Consider the following 8282-nt stretch of genomic DNA (forward strand, 5'->3'; position numbering starts at 1 on the left):
AACTGCCCGTCTCATCCGCGCGCAGCGCTTACGATCAACAGCAACGCTGTGCTACGCAATCTTGTGTCATGTCTCTCTGGTTAGTGTCACGTCAATCGGGCGCCGTATCATTATTTAAGAGAGGCATCGGTGCTTATTTTTCATGTGACACTACTGCGTCGAGCATTCGTTCTCCATTTTAAACGTATAATTTCGTCACCACACTATATTATTTAGTAGATAATGTGCATGCACGAATGCAAACTCCTGCGGTGCAACAGGGAAATTTGGTACAATAGTGAGAGATCCGGACAAAGATCTTTCGTGATAAACTAAGAGTGGGCTTCAAATTAAAAGTATAATTTCATTAAAATACCTATTCCACTTATTTTTTTTATAAAAGCGCGACGTCTGCATATATGCACATACCGCCATCTATTGACCTGATTTAAATCTTGTTAGTGTTACGTCAGCTAGGACGTCCTATCAGTCAGGTTTCTTATTAATCTACTGCAATAAGTATCTGCCTTCCATTTTAAACAAATCAATTGAACAAAGCAATTATATTTTATTTTGAAGATGCTGGGCATGCTCAAGCAAACATGTTATGCTGTGATGATACAAGGGAATTTTGGTACGAATAGGCACGTTATGATTATTACAGTGACTGGATGTGTGCTCTCTAAATTAAAAGAACTGTTGCAATAATATGTACAAGTAAACGGTAAGGTTAAGTGTAAGTAGAAGGTCAGAGGTTAAATGTTTAGAGGTTAAATAATCAATAAAATAAAATAAACAGAAGTCATTAGAGGCTAAAATTGCTGCTCTGCCACGGGTTTCTTGCTAAATTAATGTACATAGGTAGGGCGCGGGCATGTCGGCGACCTGTCGCGCAAAGTATATGTCCATACAGGTATCGTTCTCTGATATAGGATTGAAATGTTATGTCAAAAGCAATAACAGCAAGCAACAATAATAAACTTGATAAAAATAACATTTTATTGGTACATTTCGTAAATGCGCGCGGGCATGAACGTACAATATAAACTCAATTCAATGTCAACTCGCCGGCTGTTTATTTTCAATATAGTCCAGAATCAGATTAGTTGTCTCATATCTAGTAGTGCATGAGTACTACAATTACCCCTGCGTTATTTTCAGTATAATCTGCACTGTGACCTCATGCTCATTCATGCAATTTCATTTCATTCATATTGAGCACACATCAGCACAATGTGATAAACGCATAGCAGCAGCACATCTCATATTCGTTGACGAGTGAATAAGTTTGATAGCTTTTCAATATATATTGTAAACAACGATTTACTAATGCCGATAATAAGATAGTGTACCACTAAAACATAACAATACCGACAAATTTATACCTAAAATCATACAGTGCTACCTTTTTGAGTAATTTCAGTGACAAACACACATGTTAAAGTGCCTCAAACAAAAAGCCTACATACACCTACTGTAAGCATACTTGCAGTATGAAAACATCACGAAATGTTCTCATTGAGCCGGAAATGTGCTCCAAAGTTTACACTTTTGGAAATTTCGCTGAAATTCCGTCCGACGGGGTGCCGGTGTATAGATAAATATAAGTTGTTTTGAAGGGAGGATGCCAACAGTAGGCCTACGCTAGCGCAATTTCCAAATTTCAAATTTTGTACTGAGTCTGAATTAACATCGAGCAATAAAGTATAACATGTGTTATTATAGAAAAGAACTGTTAATGCAGTACAACGTTTCCCTCGGCCGTGTACCGGATGTGTACACTGCCGTTTAGATTTCATGAAGAAATGTTATGAAAGTAGCAATACAAATAGGTTGCCGATTAATAAAACTCTCTGACTAGTGCGCTGTATGCGCATAATATAATCAACACGAGAGAAGCCAGTGTCCACGCCCGCGCTAAATCCTCATACGAGGGTGTCCAGGCGACCGTCAACTACGGTGACAGGATAAAACAACAGCTCAGATTGTGGAGTACTCGTTGTAATCTGCGCAAGGTTGAAAACACTGTTAAAACCACCGTATTGTGATGAATCAGTGTGGGAAGAGCGTGCTGTGGGGGGTAGAATAATGTTGGGTTTACCGGTAGAGCCATGACAACCGCCCTCGTCGTTATTTTGTGGTTCGTCGGACCAGGCTCGTTGGCTCGGTCTTTTCCTTGGTCGCGGATTCCCTTGTTCGTGACTACTTGCTTGTGTAATCCTGATATCCTCGATACCGGAGTCATACGGCTCTACTGCATGATGTTTGCTGTTTGGTGGGGTAGAAAACACCTGCTTATGACCACCTGGTAAATGCGTAGAGTTAGAGTCGATGCCAGAGTCCTGATCAAAACCTAACGTTCTCATGGGAGGAATAACATAGGCAGCGTCATCGTCGCTTCCTCTCATCCAACTAGCGTTATCTACTGGCGTGGCGCGCTGACTGTAAGAGTCTTTATGTAGGATACCAGAGTAGGTGTAGCTCTCCCCGAGACTGGGCTCGTACTGCGGTCGTAGGTACGTTGTGTGAGGTTGGGTGTAGCTTCTTTCCTCCTGTGCCGAATCATCCTGCTCCGGTACACTGTGGGATATGGCCGTTGTCCAAACACCCATGCTAGCGTTCTCGTGGTAATTTGTGGCGCTCTCCGTCGAAGAAGTAGAGGACTCTGAGTGATGCTTCCTCTTCGCACAGACGCCGAAGATTAAGATGATCAAAAGAAAGGCAGCGATGACCAGTCCGACAATGAGGGCCGTATTCGATGTAGTTGGTTGGGGAGCAACGACGACTACAGACATTGAATTAGCAGAGTTCACAACTCCTACAATGTTAGTGGCTGAGCATGCGTAGTCACCAGCATCTACGAAACTAACCTGTTCCCTTTCGTAAATGCGGTTCACTTCTGCATGAACTAGCGATTTGTTGTGAAGCCATGAATAACTTGGCTCTGGGTTTCCGTCTGCGTTACACAGCAGCCACAGCGCACTGCCGTACTTGACAGTCATAGCGCCTGCCTGACTGTCACCGCTTACTCTGACTCCTCCAATGTAAATAACATTGAGCCGAACATGACTGACAGAGACTGATATGATTCGTGGATGTCAACATGACAGGCAAGTATTTTGTCGTGGTCATCAGCGGTAAACGTACGCGCCAGTTTGCTGTACGTTGTTATAGTGCCATCAACTTCACTGACATGTAAAGTATTAGCTCCGTCTATAGGTGTATCACCAAGTTCCCATGTTACTGTTCCTCCAGGGAAGCTTTTACCTGTAGTGCAGATAACCTCATGGGATCCCGCAAGTATTGTCATATTACCGTCTACATTATTACCGTCTATCGTCATTGTGACATTCCTTGCTGGCACTAACACGGTCACATTCAACATGTTAGTCGACATGTATTCTCCAAAAACACTAGTTGCTATACACGCGTACAATCCCCTGTGTTTAAACTCGACTCGCAGAGAGAGAGAGAGAGAGAGAGAGAGAGAGAGAGAGAGAGGAGAGAGAGAGAGAGGAGAGCGAGGAGAGAGAGATGAGAGAGGGGAGAGTGGAGAGAGGAGAAAGAGGAGAGAGAGATAGAGGGGAGAGAAGAGAGAGAGGGGGAGGAGAGATAGATAGAGAGGCGAGAGAGAGAGGAGAGATAGAGAGAGAGAGAGAGAGAGAGAGAGAGAGAGAGAGAGAGGGAGTGAGAGGAAGGAGATAGAGCTAGAAAGACAGATAGAGAGACAGATAGAGAGAGCGATTGAGAAACGTTGGATATAAACTTACAATATAAACTCAAGAACGTATAAACTCAGAAACGTACAATATAAACTCAATTCAATGTTAACTCGCCTGCTGTTTATTTTCAATATAGTCCAGAATCAGATTAGTTGTCTCATATCTAGTAGTGCATGAGTACTACAATTACCCCTGCGTTATTTTCAGTGTAATCTGCACTGTGACCTCATGCTCATTCAAGCAATTTCATTTCATTCATATTGACACACATCAGCACAATGTGATAAACGCATAGCAGCAGCACATCTCATATTCGTTGAAGAGTGAATAAGATTTATAGCTTTTCAATATATTGTAAACAACGATTTACTAATGCCGATAAAAAGATAGTGTACCACTAAAACATAACAATACCGACAAATTTATGCCTAAAATCATACAGTGCTACCTTTTTGAGTAATTTCAGTGACAAACACATATGTTAAAGTGCCTCAAACAAAAAGCCTACATACACCTACTGTAAGCATACTTGCAGTATGAAAATATCACGAAATGTTCTCACTGAGCCAGAAATGTGCTCCAAAGTTTACACTTTGGGAAATTTCGCAGAAATTCCGTCCGACGGGGTGCCGTTGTATAGATAAATATCAGTTGTTTTGAAGTGAGGATGCCAACAGTAGGCCTACGCTAGCGCAATTTCCAAATTTCAAATTTTGTACTGAGTCTGAATTAACATCGAGTAATAAAGTATAACATGTGTTATTATAGAAAAGAACTGGTAATGCAGTACAACGTTTCCCTCGGCCGTGTACGGGATGTGTACACTGCCGTTTCGATTTTATGAAGAAATGTTTTGAAAGTAGCAATACAAATAAGTTGCCGATTAATAAAACTCTCTGACTAGTGCGCTGTATGCGCATAATATAATCAACACGAGAGAAGTCAGTGTCCGCGCCCGCGCTAGGTCCTCATATGAGGGTGTCCAGGCGACCGTCAACTACGGTGACAGGATAAAACGACAGGTCAGTTTGTGGAGTACTCGTTGTGCTCGGCGCACAGTTGAAAACACTGTTAAAATCAACGTATTGTAATGAATCAGTGTGAAAAGAGCGTGCTGTGGGGAGTAGAATAATGTTGGGTTTACCGGGTGAGCCATGACAACCGCCCTCGTCGTTATTTTCTGGTTCGTCGGACCAGGCTCGTTGGCTCGTTCTTTCACTTGGTCGCGGATTGCCTTGTTTGTGACTACTTGATTGTGTAATCCAGATATCCTCGATACCGGAGTCATACGGCTCTACTGCATGATGTATGCTGTTTGGTTGGGTGGAGAACACCTGCTTATGACCACCTGGTTGCTCTTGATCCGTGATGTAGACCTCGTTTTCGTACGTTACTTGTGCGCCGTCTCTTAACACAGTCTCTAACGTTGATCTCCTCGTTAGGTAGATGACGACGACGACCATGAGTGGGATTACAAGGCAAAAGCCACCAATGGCCAGTCCGACAATAAGTCCAATGCTTGATGTTTGTGGTGGAGGGACAACGACCACAGACATTGTATTAGTAGAGAAGACCTTTCCTGCAAGATTGTAGACTGCGCATGAGTAGTCGCCCGCATCGACAAGGGTGACAGAGCCTCTCTCGTACGTGCTGTTGACTTTTGCTGGGATAACAATTCCGTTGTGAAGCCATGAATAACTTGGCTCGGGGTTTCCGTCTGCGTTACAGAGCAGCCACAGCGCACTGCCATGGTTGACAGTCATAGCGCCTGTCTGACTGTCACCGCTTACTGTGACTCCTCCAATGTAAATAACATTGAGCCGAACATCGACTGACAGTGACTGGAATGATTCGTGGATGTCAACATGACAGGTAAGTATTTTGTCGTGATCATCAGCGGTAAACGTACGCGTGAGTTTGCTGTATGTCGTTATCGTTCCATCAACTTTACGGACATGTGAAGTATTAGCTCCGTCTACAGATGTATCACCAAGCTTCCATGTTACCGTTCCTCCCGGAAAGCTTTTACATGTAGTGCAACTAACCTCAAGGGATCCTGCAAGTATCGTCATATTACCGTCTACATTATTACCGTCTATCGTCATTGTGACATTCCTTGCTGGCACTAACACGGTCACATTCAACATGTTAGTCGACATGTATTCTCCAAACACACTAGTTGCTATACACGCGTACAATCCCCTGTGTTTAAACTCGACTCGCTCGATCACCACCTCGTCGCCTGCAGCTTGTATCCCCTGGTCGTTGTGCAACCACGTGTAAGATGGTTCTGGATAGCCGTCAGCATTGCAGCGTAGAATCAGTTTCTCTGCCACAATAATAATGACGTCATCATCACTGGAGTTGTTGCTGCTGATGATGGTCACGGTGTCTGCCATGTACAAAATCTCGGTTAACACTTCTTCGGATAAACGTTGGTGAATGAAGATATGACAACGAAGTTCTTTGTCAATATCTTCCGTTGAAAACCTGTGACTCAGGATACTTTTTGTTGTAAATGTCTTGTTTTTTGAACCCGCTTCCTCTGTTTGACTGGAGTCGGCCGTAATCTCATCACCATTCAGCCACCAGGTGGCGCTAGCTGCTGGATTACTGCTGTCTGATACACACGAGAACTGTAGCGTTCTATCCGGTGATGAAGAGCTGTTTATAAGAGACATGACAACCGACTGCGGTGGCACAAGCACAGTTAGATGACCCTTGTTAGATGAAGGCCCGCCACCCGGCGCGACCTCGACTTGCTGCCATTCACAATAGAACTCTGCGTCATCTTTCTCAACTGTCAAGTTAGATATTAGCAAACTAAAGTTTCCTGTGTCGTACCTGTTGTCGTTAATGTAGAAATATCTTTTTTCATTAGTAGGACTTAAGTAGGAACTGCCACGGTACCAATCAACGAAAATGGATAAATCTTCCCCGGTATTGAAACCGGGGTCAATCGAGCAGTGCACCGTAACATTGGTACCTTCAACTGCCTCCGTGTCACATGGTTGCTGCAGGAACTGTGTCCTCACCGCAACTAAGGATGCGCACAATACACACACCGCAACCAGCTTCACTGCTGCCATTGCTAATCCTGTCCGCGTGAAATAACTGACGCCCACGTATTTATCAGTTTACGAGCTGCTGTAACCGAGCTTATATGCTAAAATATATATGGAATAACCGAAAATCGGTTGACTAACTAATTTTGGTTCGATGGTTGGCAACGAGTGACAAGACAAGACGAAGATTCAATGTTCAATCAGCATTAGTTGGTTGATTGGTTAGTTGGTTTTAGCATGCACGCGGAGGTATATAAACATTTCCTCTATAATTCTCAAAATTACTTGGTATCTAGCAAATAATTTTAATAAGATAAACAAGTGCAATATTGGATTAAATATGCGATCGCTCGGTTCCACCGTCCCGGATTTGTTGATTAGTAGGTCTCAGGGGAGAGATAGTGAATATCGAAATAAGTTGTAGATATAGAATTCCGTCAACCCTAACCCTAACCAGGGCCGTACGCAGCAGGGGGCAACAGGGGCAGTTGCCCCCTAGAGATTTTCAGAGTATGCTTTTTAATGGGACAAATACTGTACACTTTTAGAAATAAAATAGAAATGTGACAAAAAGTTCTTATGTTCTTATGTAAAAAGTTCGTTTGTTCTTAAATATTCAAAGTAATATTACACTTCAAATAAAGAAGTGTGAAATTGCGAAACCTTAAGGCACAGGGGCATGGGGGGTACCTTTGCCCACCCTACAGAAAATTTCCTGCGTACGGCCTTGACCCTAACCCTAACCCTAATCCTAACCCTAACCCTAATCCTAACCCTAACCCTAATTCTATCCCTAATTCTAAAATTAGCCAATCAGAGCCGTCCCCTAGCGGATCACTATCTCTCCCCTGTGCAAATTTTTTTGTTGATAGACAAGACAAAGACGGCGACAAGCAGACGCATTTGCTGCATTTGACGCATTTGCTTATACGGGGAGAGTGAGTACGTAAATGTATGCTCTATTATTATTACTATTATCTATTACTTGATATCTAGCGTATAATTAGAGAGACGAGTGCAATGTTTGATTAATGAAAAGTGCGTGCGATCGCTCTGTTATTTCCCGGATTTCTTGATTTGACCTCGCCGACTTCACTATCCTTCTCGCTCCTAAGGCTTTTGGCTTGTCATCGTTATCCGTCACCGCTTGGAGCAATGATCACTGGTCCATCCGCTGTTACTGGCGATAGGAAAGATGGTAGGAGACGGAGCTCATGTCTCATCGCTACCTGTGAATAAAGTTGATTACATTGTAAAACGTTTAAAATCACAAAAGCAATCAATGGGTAATTTATAGATATTATTAGCTCTTGATATATATATATAACGAATTTCGGTCTGCCGCAGCGTCACATCCCCGCGTTCTACTCCCGGTGGTACGTCCCAGCATCCCCGGGGATGGGGGGCTCATCCCCGCATGCAATGGCAGAGTGCACGTGCTTGACACGAGCGTGTCCGAAGCCGGCGTGCATCACGTCCGGAGCCGACGTACGTCACGTCCGAAGCCGGCGTGCAT

The sequence above is a fragment of the Priapulus caudatus genome, unplaced genomic scaffold (assembly GCF_000485595.1).
Source record: "Priapulus caudatus unplaced genomic scaffold, Priapulus_caudatus-5.0.1 Scaffold445, whole genome shotgun sequence".
Taxonomy (NCBI): domain Eukaryota; kingdom Metazoa; phylum Priapulida; class Priapulimorpha; order Priapulimorphida; family Priapulidae; genus Priapulus; species Priapulus caudatus.